The sequence below is a fragment of the Rhodnius prolixus genome, unplaced genomic scaffold (genome assembly GCF_049639745.1).
Source record: "Rhodnius prolixus isolate KJV_2025 unplaced genomic scaffold, Rpr scaffold_3, whole genome shotgun sequence".
In the NCBI taxonomy this organism is placed as follows: domain Eukaryota; kingdom Metazoa; phylum Arthropoda; class Insecta; order Hemiptera; family Reduviidae; genus Rhodnius; species Rhodnius prolixus.
The window spans coordinates 23,829,292-23,850,274 of NW_027411603.1; the positions used below are offsets into that span (position 1 = coordinate 23,829,292).

Consider the following 20,983-nt stretch of genomic DNA (forward strand, 5'->3'; position numbering starts at 1 on the left):
CTTTTTGGTCATATAGCCCAACGCGAAACTAAATTCTAGAGACCTTAGCTGGCTCTTTAAAATTCGAGCCGAGCTACTAAGGTTAAATAGTGCCCCGTGGTTGGAGCGGCAAGGTGATGTCTGTGCTCCTTAAGGGTGCAGGAGGATCTCTATCATTTCCTAGCTAAACGTCGGATTCTAGGTGAGCTCAGACTCCGAATAATGGGTAGTTCTAGTCTTTCTAGCCATTATATTGTTAATTTGCTGTCTACGTTGGATTACCTTCCACTTATTACTTTTGCCAGGAGTGCCTGGAATTTAAGATACAAAGTTATAAATGGAGAGCCTAAAATTTAAATATCTTTTATTTTGTTTTTATTTTCAAGAAGTTTAATAGTTTATTTGGTTCTTTTGTAATAGCTTTACAATTTGGTTTACTGCTCTTCTTTGGCTCTCTATTATACTTCAACCTCCATCTTTTTTTAATTCTTGTTCTTTCTTTATTTTGATTTTATTTATTTATTTGTTTTTTCCTTACTTTACTGAAAGCTAACTCCTGCAGATGGCTATAAGTCATAAATAATTATAAATTTTGTATTTTGTATGATTTTTTATATTATAAAAATAAAGTATTATTATTAAGTCTAATCAAGGATGGTATTGAACTGCTTGTAAGCCAGAAAATAATTAATTGGTAGCCAGAATAAGGTTCTTTTTTTTTTTAGATGTCTGGTCATTCGGGCTATAGGAGCAGTACTCAAGGGAAATGAACGCTTTGTAGTGGCATCGCTGCCACAAATGCCTTTTCAGTGCAGCCAACTAGAATCGGTGCATAATAAGTCGCAGTTTAGGTGGAAGAAGAAACTCTTCTTGGCCTGAGGCTAGTGAAATGATATGATGATAGCAGCTTCTCCTACAAACTTACTGCGTCATTACACTAGCGAGGGAGGGGCCATTAAGATGATCATAGGGTTCTTCAACGATCATTGATGATTAAATAAACACAAGGCCGAGCGTTGAGAGGGTATAATTGTAGTAATTTAGGCTGGGATATCCTCAGGGAAGCCCTCTGAACAAATGACTGTTCTACCACTTTATACAGGCAGACTTTTACATCTTTATAAAAGACATTTTCTTGGTAAAAAAGAAAAATAAGTAAGCATTTTTTGCCAATAATTTCACAGAATTATTGTTAACTTTAAGATTTACTTTTTGGAGTTAATACTCAAAAGTACTACTTGGAGTGCTCGTTTTGAATTCTGAGAATGGAAAAGTTTGTCTATTCTTTTTTAATTGATCTGTGTGTCACTCTGTCGTCGATCCGTTATGAATTAAAAACAGAAAATTGATTAATGGGTAAAATCGTTCAACATTATTATGGCACCTTACTCATGAATTTTTATCCGTATTTTTTTGAAATCTCTTCCAAAAAATAATCCATTAAACTTAGCGTACTAATTGCGCTTCTAAGAACACTATTTTAAAGTTTGGAGTAGTCTTTTCTCTATTGTGCGACTTTGATGAAAACAAATATTTCCTTAACCTCATCTTACCTGATGATATGGTGATAAAGAATAAATCTGCTGCTGAAATTTAAAGGAAACCGCTCCACCGGAAGTGAGAAATTCAAAAACTTTTCCACCATGTTTACCATTCCAGAAAATTCTATTGCTTTAGCACGTTTATTATCTTAATGAGAATCAATTATGATGCAAAAAATGATATATTAAGTAAGAACATGTTAAATTATTTCTTATTGTGTAGAAGATTTGAGGAAAAGTACGCATTTCAACTCAAAACTAAATGTTCTTCAAAAAATGGTTGAGCAAAAATCATGCAAATATTTGACATCAGAATTTTTGTAGATGTGATTTCGTGTAGAAATTAATGGTTAGAGAAGAAATATGTTAAGATCTTTACAAGGGAACACAATGTTAAAGAAATACTAGGATGTTAACATTCGGCATCTGTAAAGAAGGAGGACTTGGTGGACAAGGCACTGCCTCTAACGGTTAAGTTGGCCATACAGATATATTGACTCCTTATCGATAAACTCTCTTAGATAGTGTGTCTATTAATTAAAAATTGAGTGATGAGGCGCCTTTGGAAATACTGCAAATAGCTTTATTTCGCGTGGGCAACTGAATGAACTATAGCTTTCAAGCTGCAAAAAAATAGCAGTTACAACGATGCTGAAAAAAACAAAAAAATTATGAAAGCTGAAAACCTCTGTTACACTCTTTCTTCACTTTAGATTTGTAAAAAACTGTAGCCCAACGTGTTAAGAGGAAATAACCTTTGTTTCAATGGAGGAAATAAGCTTCAGAACAAACAGGATTATTCTCATACCTTTCTAGGATCCCAGGAAATCCCCAGGATCTGCGTGGCCAACTAAGGACATCATTTTAGACGAGTTTTAGTTGTCTTAGAAGAAACGAGACCAGACGCAGTGATTGCAAGCTATGGAAAAGATAACTAATTCATCTGCGAACCTTTGTGATAAAAAATACTTTAACTGGAACTTATAATATAATACTTTAATAATATAATGTTTAATACTTTTATAATATAAATAATAGTATAATCCCATTGTCAGTGCCAAAATTCCCGTGTAAGTCCCGCTACATCTGTTTTAAATATACAGTGGAGTCTCGGTTATCCGTCTCCCTTTTATCCGTCTATTCCAATTAACCGTCACTCTCCTCAGTATTTAAAAATTAAAAAAAAAAAATAAAAAGTTATTTTAAAAAGAAAACATTTTAAAAATGTATTTTAAGTGTCACAGAAATTTTAAAGTGTCCATCATTTCGACAGTTTGTGCGTTTTTTTCCCCTAAAAAGATCAACCACAAACAAAACCGCCCACAAAACCGATTAGATGTCGCAGACATTGTATTCATTAATTTTAATACACAATAGAATGAATTGAATAATGAAAGCTAACTGACCTTTAAGGCTTAAGCGTATAAACGTATAAAATATGTATTCCAGTTAATACAAAGTTTTATACACGTTAAACAAAAGAATCTGGAAATTTTCCTGTTTTTTTTCCATTATCCGTCTATTCGACTATCCGTCACGTGTCCGGTACCGGTCATGACGGATAACCGAGACTCCACTGTACCTGTTCTCCAGTTTTGGCTCTTAGTTTTCTGTAACTCAACCAATCCCCGCAAAGCCACGTAAGTTTTCAATAATTATAAAAAAATTATTGTATTTTATTTTAATTATTTTTATATTACTAATTTTCTATGTTACTGATTCTCTAAATTGTTTGTATTTGTAATATCCAGGCCCTGAAGAAGACAATATATTTGTCAGAAACGTTGGCAAAAAGACGAGTTGTTTTCATTTGACCGATTCCTCGCCAATCTTGAATCCTTAGTTCAATAATTTACGGTCACGAAACCTATATATTCATATTTAATAATATAATTTAATACTTTAACTCGAATAAGACCAAGTTATTCAGTATCCTTTCATTAAAAAAGTTAGTTGGTAGTTTGGTAGTTGCTAAGAGCGAACAAATGTTTCAGAAATCGATGCTGAAAATATTACTATCATAATCAACTTGAGTGAAATTTGGACACATCCCTTTTTAACAATAAATAAGATAGTATTAAAATATTTTATAGCTCATAGTCGCAACGCTTATTTTTTGGTTTTTAAATAACTATAAACTGAATTCACTGCCATTAGAATGTTATTTCTTTTTCTTTGCAAGAAGAACTTTCAAGCTTTGATTTGTAGTCCTTCCAGAGAGAGTAATGGCCGTTTCTCCCACTCCATCAGCAAATCCCCACCATAGGTCTCAATCAGGTGTTCATCTGAAGATGTGTACAGGACTAGATTTTGATTTTTTGTCTCAGGAATATAACATTGACTTGATTTAAATTAGAATTTACAAATAGAATCCCATTTTTTAATGTTTAGGACTTTTTTGTTTTGTTTAAGGTATTCATTTTGTTTAATTAAATTAGCGGATAAAAATAATATAGGAACAGATTAAATAAGATTGAGTGCTAATTAAGAAAAAGCAAGAGGCTAAAACAGAAATAAATGAAAGAAATAAAGTTGAAAGGATTGCTGGTGGTAGATCGGGCAGTGAGGTAAAGTAAACGTAACAAAATAGAGGAATATCCCTTGCCTTCACTATCTAGGTGGCCGTTCTGAGAAAGGTAATGGGGCGGGAAATTTACAGGAGGGGGGGCAGCCTCTAGTTTTACTTTTTTTCTCATTTTTATTACTATTTTTTCTTTTTTTTTTTTTTGTATCTTTTGGCATAAGCCTCGGGTGGGGATATAGTCAAAGGTAGCGCAACACAGCGGACCTGTTTAGAACTAAAAGACGTCTAAGTCACTCCCACTGGTTAGCCGACAGTCCCATGTGCGGTAAGCAACATTTGTCCAGGTTATGTAGTAAGGTAGTTTTCACTGTAGTGTTAATAATCTAGATAAACTATTTCAGTTTTTTTACTCTATTTTTAATCAAATTATTTATTACTTTCCTTTACTTATTTAATTAAATGATAGGAATAAATCTTTGATGAATGATTTGTTTAGTTATTTGGAAGATTAGTAAAATGAAGAAGTGGTTAGGGTGTATAGAGCGGCGGGGTTGCGAGGGCGGATCTTGGCGGTGACAAGATGGCCGCCGACCTGTCACCCCTTGTACCAGGTAAATATTACAGGACTTCACTTATTAATTACTCTCATCTAATTTACAAATAATTATAATGCACTTATTAACTAAATATACTTAGTTTACTGTTTCGTAATAAGTAACCTGAAATAATTTAAGAGAAATTTGTTCTTTTTTCTAAATATGTAATTTGAATTATTATTTATTTTTCTAGAATTCATTTTAATAATTGTTCAGTATTAATCGTCCTTATTTTATGCTTCTACAATTAAACGTAATTTACAGTGAATTCGCAGTGAAAGACTTTTTTGGGCAATTTTTTCATGAATAAAAAAAAGAAACAAAAATCAGTGGCAGAGATAACGGAAGTACACATGTTGCTGAGTGTAGAAACTAGCCCAAATGACCGGATACTCTGTCCCCTACGCCTACAATAATAACCCTCCTTGTAAATACAACACAGGGGTTGATAGAAGATATCCCTCTCTACATATCTTCACTGCTGAGGACTCACTGTCTTTCTATCTCTCTCTCCTGTGAGTATTATTTGTCCTTATGTATGGTGTATATACGGAGGACTTCCTCACAGACTCATTGCCCAATATTCTATCTTTTTATCTCTTCTCGTGTGGCTTTTACGCTCTTTCACATATTTATATCCATTCATAACCAACTCTTCATCTGTTTCTAATCTAATGGGCACCGTTAGATACACACCATTTATTTACTACAACTTACATTCCCCTTTCATACTTTCTACGAAACCCTTTTTTTCCCTTTTGATTTTCAATTTTGTGGGTTTTCCTCCACCATTATACATATACAATCCTAATAATTAATTCTAATATGGCGTGTAATGTAAATATATATTTTGAAGGGGAGTTCGTTTAGAGGGGGAAGGTTTCCATAGTTTTCCGCCAGGAGGCTCACCTTCACAAGAAATCAATATTAAGGAAACATTTCCTTGCTAAGGTGAAACGAAAGAAAATAAATGTGGACATGCCTGCGAGTATCTTTTGTCCTGCAGAATCTGATACTGATTAAAGCAGAAATAATCTGTTCGGGCAGATAATAATTACAAAGAAATAAAAATAGGGGGGAAAAAAACATTTTAAAACTCTTCAGGCGAAAGGTTGAATATGATTCAACATTCTCACATCCTCGACAGAATTACCATTAAAAAGGAAACCACTGAAGAATGGAATTTTCTCAGAATATACTATGGTGTTGTTAGCAATGTGCTGTGTCCCAAGCTAGTGTAATTTTTGTAGAAAAAATTCAAAAAATGTTTGCCTATGCAAAACCTTCCCCTAGTTTTCTTGCAATTTTCACTTACATTTTGTAAGTTTATTAGTTGACTCCATCTGTTCAACAAGTGTAAGCTAATTTTGTACAAGACTTCATGGAGAACAAAAATTGTAACGAACAGAATAACTTTAGCAATAGACAAACTGGCTAAATACTTCGCTAAAGGAAAAATTAAAATAAACTATGAGAAATCTAACGTAAGACTCATCACTAAAAGTAGACCCATTCTCAAAATGACAAATTAGACTCAATAATAGCCCTGGTCTAACAAAGTCAAGTAACCTTGCGCAATAAACTAATCACTTTCAGGACAAAGGGAATCCTTTGTAAAAATGACAACAAGATTACGTATCTCTTCATTTCCATGCGACTGGTAGATGAGTTTACAGAAACAAACTCCTCCTCTACTAAGTGGACATGAGGTCGATGTTACTCTATACGCCTGGCTCCGCCTGGAGTCTGGGACTTGTAGTAGGTAACATCAACAAACTCCAGGACAACTCAAGAACAAATTTCTCAGACTTGCGACTGACTTCACTCGGACACACTGGAATCTACAACTTCAATGAAATATCTTCCATAATCTCTGCATACTCTGGGATTATCCAAAATCTTCTGCTGAAACTCCTTTTCATTCTAGGCTGTCATCTTAACTATCTCTGCCGCGACGATAGCCTCCTACAGATCCTTCTATTCGCTACAGACACAAAAGAATCAAACATATCCTACACTAACTTTCTACACTAGCTGTAGGTTTTTCTCTTTTTCCCGTATATGATCTCCTTGTCCTATTGTAAATGTCCCTAAACTTTTATATCAAAAAAAACAAATTACATTTACGAGTATATTATCTACCTATTTAATAAAATATTCTCTTGCTGGATGAAGACTAAAACTGGTCATTGAGTTCCAAATCAAATGATAGGTTATCACAGAAACGACTCTAAAATGTGCCAGTACTGCAATCTAAAGCAGCCATACCATTGCCTATTCGGCAAGGAAAGGGATAACCAAAACGTGGTATACCTCGCTGGGTGCTTGGAAATTCAGAGTATAAGGGTGAATGAGGCGAATCACACTGGTTCGATAGGAAAATTCCTGTATTCATCGTTGGGAATGAACGAAAAACAAGTGATTTATGAGTATTGCCATTAGAAAACGCTAAAGGAATCCCCCGGCAAGAGTTAGGTCAATAGTTTAATAGTGAAAGTCAACTCGAAACAGATCTTCAAATTTACTAAATATTATTCAGCACGATTAGTGCCACTGTTGACTGAAGTTTGGCTAAGGACACTTTAAAGGCAAGCCTAATTATCCTTTCTTCAAGAAGTGCCCTTAGAAAAGTTCTTCTGGGAAACATGTTACAGATACGAGGGTCGTTTGAAAAGTCCGTGCAAAAATAAAAACTACTTAATTTTTTGGGGTAAACCTTTTATATTTTTCAACATAGTCTCCTTTTAGGCTTATACACTTCGTCCAACGCTGCTCTAGTTTGTTGATCCCTTCCGAATAATAGGATTTGTCCAAGTCTGAAAAATAGCCATTCGTTTCTGCAATCACCTCCTCGTTTGAATAAAATCTTTTTCCCGCCAGCCATTTCTTCATATTGGGGAACAAATAGTAGTCCGAGGGAGCCAAGTCTGGAGAATAGGGGGGATGTAAAACGAGTTGGAACCCTATTTCCATTAATTTTGCGACCACAACTGCTGAGGTGTGAGCTGGTGCGTTGTCGTGATGGAAAAGGACTTTTTTGTGGGCCAATCGTGGGCGTTTTTCTTGCAGCTCGGTTTTCAAACGGTCCAATAACGATGAATAATATGCACCTGTAATAGTTTTATCCTTTTCCAGATAGTCGATGAGGATTATTCCTTGCGAATCCCAAAAGACAGTCGCCATAATCTTTCCGGCCGAAGGAACGGTCTTCGCCTTTTTTGGCGCAGATTCCCCCTTGGTAACCCATTGTTTAGATTGTTCTTTGGTCTCAGGAGTGTAGTGATGTATCCATGTTTCATCCACAGTGACGAAACGACGCTTAAAGTCCTGCGGATTCTTCTGGAACAGCTGCAAACCGTCCTTGCAACACTTCACACGATTTCGTTTTTGGTCAAGCGTGAGCAATCGCGGCACCCATCTTGCGGATAGCTTTGTCATGTCCAAATGTTGATGCAAAATATTATGTACCCGTTCATACGAGATGCCCACAGCACTAGCAATCTCACGCACCTTCACTCTTCTGTCATCCATCACCATATCATGGATTTTATCAATGATTTCTGGAGTAGTAACCTCAACAGGGCGTCCAGAACGTTCAGCGTCACTTGTGCCCATATGGCCACTCCGAAAATTTTGAAACCACTTATAAACTGTTCTAATCGAAGGTGCAGAGTCTCCGTAATGTTTATCAAGCTTCTCTTTAGTCTCCTGAGGCGTTTTGCCTTTCATAAAGTAGTGTTTAATCAACACACGAAATTCTTTTTCGTCCATTTTTTGAAAATCACTCGACTTCCTCGATTCAAACGAATGCCAAACACAAAGAAATAGACCGATCTGGCTGAAACTTGGTGTGTGTTCTTCCAAGAGATGCTACTAACTAAACATAACCTCGATACGCGCCAGTGGTGCTATCTCTCTGACTTTGCACGGACTTTTCAAACGACCCTCGTAAAATTGACAGATCTACGAGTACATACATACAATACAATTAGTACACTGAATTTAGTGAAAATAGTTTCTTTAATGTTTAATTGAGAAAATCTTTTAAAAAAACTGAAAATTGATTCAGCAAGTGATACTTCAGGTTGACCAATTTAAACAAAAACGTTATTGTGGCATCTCCTGGTGGTGACTAAGAAATATATCAAATTCGAAATTTCTGGGATTTTGTTTTTAAAATCAATTTATTTACGGCGGAACATAATGCATACACACACATCAACTTTTCAGTCTCAGGAGACCACAAGGCTGATATTTTTGCCGAAAACTCCAAATCCAAAATAAGCACCAAAAAAAAAAACCTTCCCTCGCTTAGGGATGGCTTTAAATAACTTGAATATTTAGTGATCTCCCAAATTTGCTCAAAGAAATTCGCTTCGAACATTCTTACTAAATTATTGAGGCATAATTTTTGCACTACCCTCAGAAACACAGCAAAACAGTGAATTCTTCTCTAAATCCAAACTGATGAACATTGAACATCCGAACCAATTGAGACAGAAATATGATAAAAACATGCGTGCTTCGTTAGATAAAATCAACGATATTATCGAGCACTGAGGGCCTAACCTATTCTTTAATCCAAATCGTGATAAATTATCTATTTTAGATTATGAATGTTTTTTTGGATGATCAATTTTTAAGTACAATAAGATATTGTATTTCACTGAACATTTTAATTGGTACTTTTGGCTTTACCATTAATTCTATTCCATTTATTTAATAAAAACATTATTTTATTAATAACGTGAAAGGCGAGGAAGAAAATTACGTGCCACACAGTTTATCTTTAAAACCACGCATGCGCGGTAGGAAACCGGTTTCGTTTACAGGATTGCCTCTATTCCCTGCTTTAAAGCGATATTTATTTTCTTTTATTTTTATACTTGTTTAGCCAATATACTTGGGGTCTAGATTCTGTTGGAGAGGGGATTAGAACAGTTTGATCGATACTGTGGACTCAATTTAAGATTTCAATGATTTGACTTTGTAAAATTGAGGTATGTATTGTTGCTAGATGCGGATTGATTTGTATTATGTCCGGTAAATAAAGGAGACAGAATATATTGTCTGATTTATTCATTCAAATTTAGTAATATTCTTTTAATTTTTTTGCCAACGCTTCTACGTAATCCTCAGATTAGATTGTGTCTTTCCATTTGCCGCAACTATTTTAAGACATTTAGGACAACTCTAATTGCAAATTTCTAATTAATAATTTAAAATTTAAAAATATATACAGGGTGACCAAAGTTATATGCTCCACCCACTTTTTTTTTTAACGGCGGGAAATTTCGAAAAAATAAAAAACACGTATTTAATCATTTTTAGTCTAGTTTATTTTCAGTGATTGACCCATTTTTTTAAACCCTTGTATCTCGAGATACAGCATCCAACTTTTGTTTTTCAAAGGGAACGTTATATTTTTTGGTGCATATTTTTGTAGTATTTGATCTCCTAAAAACAACAAAAAAAATTTTTTTGAAATCGGTTAGGTTTTTCAAAAGTTATGGGTATTTAAAATATGAAAAACAAATTTCAGTTTACTGTCAAAATTACGTTATTTTTTTTTAAAGAATCTATTCAAACTGGGCACAATCAACGGATAGGCAAGCCAAAACTCCGGACTCCCATGCTTTGCTTGTAGCAGCAGTTATGGTGGCGAAGTCAAGATTTAGGCAGGCTAGAGTTATTTGACGTTCAGGTTGTTTTTTCTACAAACGTTTGGTGTGGAGTTTTAGGAAATCAACTAATCGGCCCATACTTCTGCAGAGAGAACTTAACTGGTGAAAGGTATCCAAATTTTTTTTCAGAGACATTTTGCCAGTTCTGCTTGAAGATGTTCATCTACAACGTCGGCTAGATATGTATTTTCAACAAGATGGTTGCCCGGCGAGAGTGGTTCGAGGTTACCTGGACAGAAATTTCCTTAAAAGTGCGTAAGGACTCATTGTCCCATCCAATGGCCACCTCGATCTCTGGACTTGGCCCAAGTGGACTATATTTTGTGGGGATACTTAAAAAATAAAGTGTAAAGTATCCTTAATCCCGTGGCTTCAGTCGATGATCTGAAACGTCGAATAACTCTATCCTGCCTAGATCTTGACTTCGCCACTATAAGTGCTGCTACAAGCAAAGCGTGGGAGTCCAGAGTTTTGGCTTGCCTATCCTTTGGTTGTGCCCAGTTTGAACAGATTCTTTAAAAAAAATAAAGTAATTTTGACAGTAAACTGAAATTTGTTTTTCTTATTTTAAATTACCATAACTTTTGAAAAACCTAACCGATTTCAAAAAATTTTTTTTTGTTTTTTTTAGGAGCTCAAATACTATAAAAATATGCAACAAAAAATGTAACGTTCCATTTGAAAAACAAAAGTTGGATGCTGTATCTCGAGATACAGGGGTTTAAAAAAATGGGTCAATCACTGAAAATAAACTAGACTAAAAATGATTAAATACGTGTTTTTTATTTTTTCGAAATTTCCCGCCGTTAAAAAAAAAAGTGGGTGGAGCATATAACTTTGGTCACCCTGTATACAACCTTTTCCCCACTAACTGAAGGGTAGAGAATTTGAATAAACAATTTCGCAAACCTGATTTAGTAGCAGGCACTCATATCCACCTAAGATCAGTTCCCCAAAAACTTCTTTAAAAAAAAAAAAAAAAATATCAGGGACCCAAAAACACGTTACTGAAAATTTGAATTGGTTGCATTACTCTCTATCGATGGTAATAAAGGAAAATTAACAAAGTAAAAAATAAAATAAAAAAAAGAAAAATAATGTGAAGCAAAATAAGTGGAACACCCAGTTGTATATCTGTCCGTTGGTTGCAGTACAGAAGTTACCGTACTTTTTGATAGCCGTTTAAAAACCATCGTAAATTGCTATTAATGGCTCATATAATTTTAACGACCCAATAATAAAATAACTTTTAAAGAGAGGATTCAAAGAGAGAGAGAATGAGAGGGCAAAGAAATATTAATTTCTGAAGAAGTACTAATGGTGCATTCACAGATTATTTTTCTCTTTCTCTTGTCAGGAGAGATAACTGAGAAATTGTAAATTAAAAATAAATAAGCATTAAGGAAAAATAATTGTCCGAACAAGTAGTAAACATTATCGAGGCAGATGCCTTAGGCTGGAAACATAGTGCAGCGGCGAGCAAAGCGGCGATGATAGCTGCTTCAAATCAAAGAGAGCGACGAGCAGCGTGCAAAGATTCGCATGCACATAGTGACGAGTTTAGTCGCGTTCTCCTTTTGACAAAACAAAATGGAGGAACTATTTTTATATGAAAATTCTTCGTAGAAACTTTGGTATTTGCAGCAGCTTAGTAGTAGGAGCTGCAGTTGTACATGACATAAATAAGTCTAGAAATGAACTTGGTGAATTTCATCACTTGTACCAACAACTTCGGGAGCATCCTGGCAAGTTTCATGCGTATTTTCGAATGTCTATATCAACATTTGATTATATACTAGCCCAGTGTAACCCCATTATTCCTAGCAGTTACTTTAAGGTTAGAAAATCAAAATAAATAAAAATAAAATAGAAATATATGCAGTTAAAAAGAATTTAGTCAATTAAAAAAGCACAATAATTTTATTAAATCACTACGATTTGTCGTAAATTAATGTTGTTCATCTGAAAAACTGGAGTAGTACGACGCTACAGAAGAAGGATTGGAGAATTTGTCCTGATCAGAAGTAGTAGGACGTGAAAATGTAATTTAATTTTGCCTAGTATTTAGATGAAAGTTAGCATTAAGGGATTGAGAACCAATTAAATGTAGCAAATATTACCCGAATTCTCCATTAACTACTTGTTAATTAATTTTAACTATTAACTATTAATTGTTAAAAACTATTGTAGCTTCGCAAATACTATGTTCCACAGAGGTTTCTTTAAACAAACTAAACTAAATATATCAATATCCATAACCTTTGAAAAATAACCTTTACAAATTGAGCGCGATGAGAGCGAAGAAATCAAACATGTCATAACGCTTTGCTCTACTCTCTATAGATAGTGTTGCTCTATCTTCGCTTTGCTCGCCACTATGCGCGGTCCCATATGTTTACTTGTGTTTGATTTCGCCGCTATGCTCGCCGCTCCACTATGTTTCCAGCCTTAGGGTACGTTCACAACGGAGCTGTGAGCATAGATGATAGCGGAGATGATAGCAGTGATGCATCAGCGCTTATAGAATAACCTAGTACATTCTTATGTGAGCGTGCACAACGAAGCTTCGACTAGTGACACATACGCGCTGCTATAAACGAGCATAGATGATAGAATTGAATTTTTCATTTTTCTGCTCCAGTATCGGAGCTTCAAAATGGAGGTAGAAAAATTAATTAGTGCTGTCTTTACTCATTATTTTTGGTTATTATTTTATTATTTACTTTTAAACAATATTTTGTTTTTTAAATCGTGCTTACATTTATTTTTATGTGTATTTATTTGTTTTTCCTCAATATAACCTTACCTCAGAGTTATCACTAGTTTTTCTTCTATAGTTATAGGATTTCCATGACAATTTTTCCTACGTTTTCTTAATTTTGACCTTATTTTTTCTAAAATTTAGTCAAATGTGGTTGGACCCATCCTCACATATTCAAAAAAACGATCCGGATAATTTCTAAGTTATATAAATAGTGAAATTCGCCCAAAGTACTTCGTTTTTTTATTTATGGTATGTACATGATATTTTCTACATCTTTTTTTTTTTTAAATATACCATTTCGTTGCTGGTGAACATAAAAACTCTTCTTCACTACTCGACATGTTGCATGTATCACAGCTCCGTTGTGCACACTAATCAGCGATTATATTTTACTCTATCAGTTATCATCTCTGCTATCATCTATACTCACAGCTCCGTTGTAAACGTACCCTTAGGGGACAGAGAAGAGCTAAGTAAAACATTGTGCAATGGCGTAGCCTCTTTTTAGGCTCCAATAATAAAATTATGCCCTAAAGCAGGGGTGGGCAACCTATTTTAAGTAGAGAGCCATTTTTTCTTAAATAATTTTAATAAATCTTACCAAGAGCCGCAAGGATGATAGTGTAAAGAACTCTGTAGATCATTTGTATTCACAATTTATTATTTTATGATATTCAATAACAATTAAATGTTTTATATATTTATTTTCACATATTGCAAAGTAAATAAACGAATAAATAATAAAACTAAACCTGTGTTTGAATGAAAATGGCGGCAATCTTTTATAATTATGTACTGTATTTTAATATAATTCTATTCAATTTCAAACCTATCACATTTAAAATTCTTTTTGAAAAAATATCTTCAATTTAATAAATGAAATTTTCATTTGTTCCAATAAAATTGAAATATACAATTTATAATTTGGGCAGGCTGAAGAGCCACAAAATTTGGATAAAAGAGCTGCGGGTTGCCGACCCCTGCCCTAAAGGAAACATTGCTTTTTTAAGTATTTAAGCCTGAAAGTTCGAGAATTATAGCGAAGACTGTGGCTTTCCGCTGGGTGATATTTTAAGGCCTTTTCACTAAAAACTGTTCTGAACACTCAGAACCATTTTAATGCTCTTTTCGAAATCCTCCAACTGGTCCAGTTTTTTCAAAAACCAAAAATTTTAAATTTAGTATTCCCTCTTCAAAATAGCACTTTATACGAATTTTTTGCAAAATTATTCAAATTTATAGGATCGCATATTTTAGATATTACGGGGCTTTTGAAAGAACTTTTTCAAAATTTATCTTCCAGATCTCATTTTAATCGAATATTTATGAAAAAAAATCTTTCAGATAAAGAGATAAAATTGATAAATCAATATTAGTACAAAATGTACAAAGTTCAAAGAAAATCATTTGAAATAAACTGATGTGATTTTTTTCCAATGATTGGAACATTTTAAAATACCCAAAACGAATTTGCCCTGAATAATTATAGAAATGAAACTTTTAATATAAATACTAAGTAGAATGTGGTTCTTAGTTTGTGGTGACTGAATCATTAGTCTAAAAGTTAGACAAATTATTACCAATTATTCATCAGTATTAATATTTTTTTAAAATTATTTTTGCCAAGCTTTGTGGCTACAAGCATAAGGTAAATAAACTGCTTTATACCAAATTAATGTACATTGTAATGTATCAGTGCAAAATATGTTATATATCTCTGAAGATGAGCCAGAGTGCGTTGTGTAAATTATCACATATACACAACCAGTCTGCAGGAATGAATCACATTATCGCAGAGATTGTAGAAACTATTGCCATTTTTAAAGAGAAGGGAGTCTGCATTAATTTTTTGTGGGTAAGGGGTCATTGTGGTATAAAAGAGAATGAAATTGTTGATACACTTGCAAAGGAAGCCACCAATAGTGGGGAAATGGCTAATTATAAATTACCACACACCGATATCAAGGGTATAATTGCAAAAGCAGCACTACAAAAATGGCAGACAGATTACAATAATGGTGATAAAGGTAGATTCTATAAAACTATGGCAGATCAGTTACCTAGACAACCATGGTTTAAGGGAACTGTCACTAATAAATTGGTTGTTACGACAATAAGCAGGCTGAGAGCGAACCACGCGGTGTGCGGATCGTATCTACACAGGATCAACAAAAGGTCCTCTCCTCTTTGCGTAGATTGCAATGAGGAGGAGGATTTCAAACATATAATAATGATATGTCCACGTTATGGTAGAAAGGAAACGAATGTTTGACGATATATACAGGTATTTAGATGCACCATTTCGCTACGAAGACATTATATTCTCCACCAACATTTATGTGCTTAAGTCGATAGCAGAGCTAGCAATGAAATATGAATGTATTTAAAAGCTATAGCCGAATTAGAATGAATGGAAGAAAATGCTTAGAGAAGGATTACGTGATTTTAATTTTGGTTAAGCTATAAGGATGGCAGGAGCACAGAGTGCAACTAGCAGTAGTTTATGTAAATAGCGGTATATTGTAGAATGATGTATGTGTGAAGCGAATGTATTTGTAGGTAAGAATGGAGAGTGAGTGATATTCTAGTGATAAGCACCTAGACGATGCTGGCTGTATGGCGGAAGCCAATGCCAAAAAAAAAAAAAAAAAAAAAGATGAGCTAGTTCCTTGGTCGGAAGCTTGGCAAATAATAATAAAGAACTGGAATTATCAATGATTTTTTCACTTTTTGGGATAAATACAAAGTTAAGAGAATATGCCAAATAATCGAACATTACACTGAAATCTTACTTCAAAGGAAAGCCTAAAGTGAATATATAGGTTTCGTGACCGTAAATTGTTACTTTAGGATTCAAGATTGGCGAGGAATCGGTCAAATAAAAAACAAACTCGTCTTCTTGCCAACGTTTCGACAAATATACTTTGTAAAATAGTATTTGTAATATCCAGGCCCTGAAGAGGACAATATAATATATTTGTCGAAACGTTGGCAAGAAGACGAGTTTGTTTTTTATTTGACCGATTCCTCGCCAATCTTGAATCCTAAGAAAGCCTAAAGCCTAATCAAATTTAAGCCTTTCTGTTAGGCTATATCCCGTAACTTTGCTATTTTCTGGGAATCGGTCAGCTACCATTATTCTCTACAATTCAACTCCTCATCATACATTGAGGCTCAGGACCTAATCTTACGAATGCAATGTATTTGGTGACCACCTAATTCAGGTGTTCAGTTCTATATTCTGAGCAATTCAGAGACATAACATTAAATGATATAATATTAATTGTTCAGCCCAGCTATCCAGATAAAATAGCCCTGCCACGTTTCTGCACATATGCACTTACTTAAATAAATTTAAGAGACAAATTTAACATGAAAACTGATAGCATTCGATCATGACTTCGACGTCTGGTCATTCATTGATCGATTTCGAGTCACACTAACAAGCACAACACACAGAGCGTGTGGAGAGAGTGGCAGTTAAGTATAATCACTTCGAAATTCTGAGAGACCAATCCTGCGCTCTCATCTGCTGTTAGCAAGACGGCACTTAACTTATACATAAATTGTGTAGATACATTATATTGCAATGTACCCTCATGTTTTGCATAGTATCTTGCACATTGTTGCTAAAACTGTTTACTGTTTATGTCAAGCTCCTAACGATATATTATTTATATTTCTTAAGTAATATGTTTATGTTCATATAATTTGTACCTAGATGTTAATTTAATGCCTGCATAGTTTTTGCACAAGTTGTTTGTACACATAATGACTTGATTGTTTGTATTATATGTACTCGTAGACAGCGTTACTGAATTCATTTAATGTTATTAATTCTACACCGGAAAACGTTTTTTCACACACAATTTGGTTTATCTTTCTCCTGATAGAATTACTGCCCAGTATTTATCAACATACTTATTATGTTCATACTACAATTTACAATAATATTTGCAAAGGACATAATTTAAATTATAATAACTATATAATTATAATAACTATATATAAAATAAAAATATAATTAGTCTTTACATACTTGCCAAGTTTTGGGTGAATTTAATAAAATCTAATAAATATACTTTTAAAACCAACGAGATTTTTTTAAAAAATCGTTTATTTAGCTAAAATCCGTGCATCATAAGTGACGAGTATCATATTAGCACATGTCTGCTACATACACTTAGTGAAGAAGTTGGTAATACTGCAATAACATTTCTCTTCCATGATACTAATTGTCGTAGAGGTTATCGCGAGACAACTGTTGCTAGTGTTATCTAGAAGTGTTCTGCAAGGATGGTGTTTTACCAAAGGATTGTGATGAGATTGTAAGTTGAGATGGAATTTTCTGTAACAGGTTTGAGTACGGGTTTAGTTATGTAAGAATATCGTTCGATTGGTGACATAGAAACGAGCGGAGAATGTTAGACTGCAAGAACTGGTTCCTTTGGTTGAGCCCGACATTGCGTAGACATAGGCCCAGATGGGCCTTTAAACCCACCTTCGTAAAAATGTCCAAAATGAACATGTATTCAACATTATATTTCCGGTGTCATACTTGTAATGTAATGCAGAATCAAAAAAGTTTATGAAATATTTTCCTGAAGTAAAAGAAAGTGAAATCTAGATCATTGAATGAAAGTGAAAGAGCACCATTGGATAACTGTGCTTTTATTGGTGAGGGAGTGGCTTACGATGTCACTACGTCATCAGCTACAGTCCGCCTACTACATATCACGTTCGCCAATGAGATTAGTCAAACGATTTTGGTAATTATTTCTAGGAAAAATACTATTTAAATTTGTATTACTAATTTTTCCCCCCTTGGTATTTGATAAATTATCGAATAATGCAATAAAATTGATGTCGTAAAAATGTCCAAAATAAACATGTTTTCAACATTATATTTCCGGTGTCATACTTCTAATGTAATGCAGAATCAAAAAAGTTAATGAAAAATTTTCCTGAAGTAAAAGAAAGTAAAAATCTAGATCATTGAATGAAAGTGAAAGAGCACCATTGGATAACTGTGCTTTTATTGGTGAGGGAGTGGCTTACGGTGTCTCTACGTCATCAGCTACAGTCCGCCTACTACACATCACGTTCGCCAATGAGATTAGCGAATCGTTTTTGGTAATTATTTCTAGGAAAAATATTATTTAAATTTTGTTTACTAATTTTTCTATGCACTCAACAAAGTTAGTTATCAAGTTGTTTAATTCATTGAAAACTCTTTTAGATGGACCAGTAGTCATTTTTTTACAGTAGATTGTCTTAAAATAAGAAAGTCAAAGGTCATTTCCTAACATTTTCTCAAATATTTCCAAGAGACAGAATTTTTTTTTATTTTGTTAGTGCCATTTGTGACCTTTGACTTTCTTATTTTATGACAATCTACTGTAAAAATTGATTACTGGCCCATCTAAAAGAATTTTCAATGAATTAAACAACTTGATAACCAACACTGTTGAGTGCTCGTGAACACGTTTTCTTGTAAAACAAACGTAATTTCTCATACGAAGATAAAAGGAATCCTGGAAAATGATTTACCGTTTGAAAGCCCATTAAACAAGGAAACTTTTATAAAAAGTGCCAGCACCTAGGTCTGATAATGATCACGTAAGGGCCTAATGAGTTTTCTAAAAAATTTCGATTACTTTTATTTTTCCAGCATTCGGAGGAAGATTGAGGCTGTTTGGAGAATAATTTATGCTTCAAAATGGTATCAATTTTTAGAAAATTTATCTGTTTTTCTAACCGTGTTATCAGAATCGAATTCGGACTAAAACTTTCTGAGTAATAACATTTTTATTGGGAAAAAAAGTAATGATTTTGGAAAAAAAATTTAAAGTGACGTCACTCCAGAACGGTGGAAAATATGAAGTTGGCCAATACGTCATTGAACTCCACTTTAGATGTACTACACACAGTAGGCCCATTGACAATACTTACTGGTTCACCCTGTATATATACGTGCTTTTTAGTTGCGATATAATGGTAATATCCAGTTCCTGATCCTTATCTTTGCTTATTAGACCATTAACACCATTAGACTGGTTAAACAGCCATTTAATTGCACCTTTTAATGGTTGGTTTAATTTATTTATGTCCTATCAGGATCAATCAAAAATATAATTAAAATAAGGGTGATAATACAATTTTTTCCCCAATTTTAAATATTTTATTTATTTATTGTTTTCTAGTTTTCTAATACTGCGAAAATTCCTGCTACTTTTTCTAGACCGAGAGTGTTTTTATCACCTGGAAATCACTTGAAAAATTTAATTTTCTTTTTTTTTTTGTGGAACACGATGAAGGGTTTGCAGATCCTAAATGTTTAAAAGGTTGCAGGATGACCAAACATTAATAAATTTTAATTCAGAATAAATAGTGAGTTTAAAATTCGTTTTTAATTGTAATTTAGTGGTTAGTTAGCATTATATTGATCAATAACTGCGCCACGATAGCCGAGCGGTTAGGGCCGAGACTTGTAAAGCTAATATGAACTGTGGTACTGGGTTCGTTACCCGGTCTGGGCCATGGATTTTATTTAATTGTTAATAAAAGAAATTTTAAAGCCTGCCTGTAAAAATAGGCATTACTTTACTTTTTTTCAGAATGAGTTTACTATTCGTCAAGACTTGCAATTTTTGAAGTTAATTAGAATTCTATTGATCAATAGTTGTCCTGGCTCAGTGTCCCTGGATGGAGTGTGTGCATTAATATCTAGATCATTGGTCTACTAATAAAGTTCTCTCATTACAGACAACAATCTCCATTACCACTTAACTGCACTAAAATAAAGAATTTATCATTTTTGTCGTCCTTTTTTTAAAAAAAAGAATCTGACTTCGGACTTCGAAACCAGTCACACAAATTACGTCCTGTCTTTGTATCAATAAAAGTGAACAATTTTCTTAAAAACTCATAATCTATTAAAGTAAATTTTTCTCATTAAAGTGAACTAACTTACAAGTTAAATGTTAGAAGTATGTTCACCTTTCCTTGTCTAAATTAGTTTCTTCTGATTAATATTGATAAAAAAGTCCTGATTTTCAAAACTGCAACTGCCACGTTGATAGTTTTTTTTACAAATTTAATACTGTTTTATTATGTGTTATTATTATTATTATTTTATACATGTTTCTATGTTTATTTCCCAAATTTTCCGTATACTGTAGACTTTAGTTTGAACCGATATGTTGGAACCCTAGTTTCACAAAAAACTGTAAGAGAAAGTAACAAGTAACAACCACTGCAACATTGTGCAAGACAAGATTGTACGCATTTATTTAACCTAAAAAAAGAAGAAGTGCTGCACCTGTTCGTATTAATTAAACAGAAGGAAAATATAAAATGCTATGCATTATTAATGTGGAAATAATTAAAATGTTTATAAGGTTGCAGGATGGCCTAATATTAATAAATATTATTTCACAATAAGCAGTGAGTTTACAACTCGTTTTGAATTGTAATTTGGTAGTTAGTTATGGATTCCAATGGTCACTCTTTGCCTTAATGGTTGTACGCTATTTATAGTAATGAATAAGTTGGTATGGCCACCCTCTCTGCTTTTGTTGTTTCAAGTATTAGCTTTCATCTCATTTGTTTCAGCACAGCCATTAAAACTATATGATTCTCTTTTTATGTTTTAATCATTAAATTTATACTTTTCAAATCTTCATAGTTTAAAAAGCTATAGTTCGAATCAATTTTTATTGAACACTTTAAATGATTCTGAAGGTAGATTCTGTTCAGTTTTCAGCCAATGTCTCACATTAGGGGCACAAATGGTAAATTGTAGCTTTACTAAATTATTATAGTATTTTTTAGGTAGAAGTAAATAACGTGTCTCTCGAACCTCTCAATAACGGACATTGGCGGGGGAAAGCAAA

General features: G+C 33.6%; 1 long non-coding RNA gene across 1 annotated transcript in view; it reads left to right on the forward strand.

Moving 5' to 3' along the window:
• Positions 1–2,602: 2,602 nt before the first annotated feature.
• LOC141453156 (uncharacterized) overlaps positions 2,603–20,983 on the forward strand; it is a 267,484-nt gene continuing 249,103 nt past the window's right edge. The window contains exon 1 of the long non-coding RNA XR_012457811.1: positions 2,603–4,655. This is a non-coding gene — a long non-coding RNA (uncharacterized lncRNA). The remainder of the gene's footprint in view (positions 4,656–20,983) is intronic.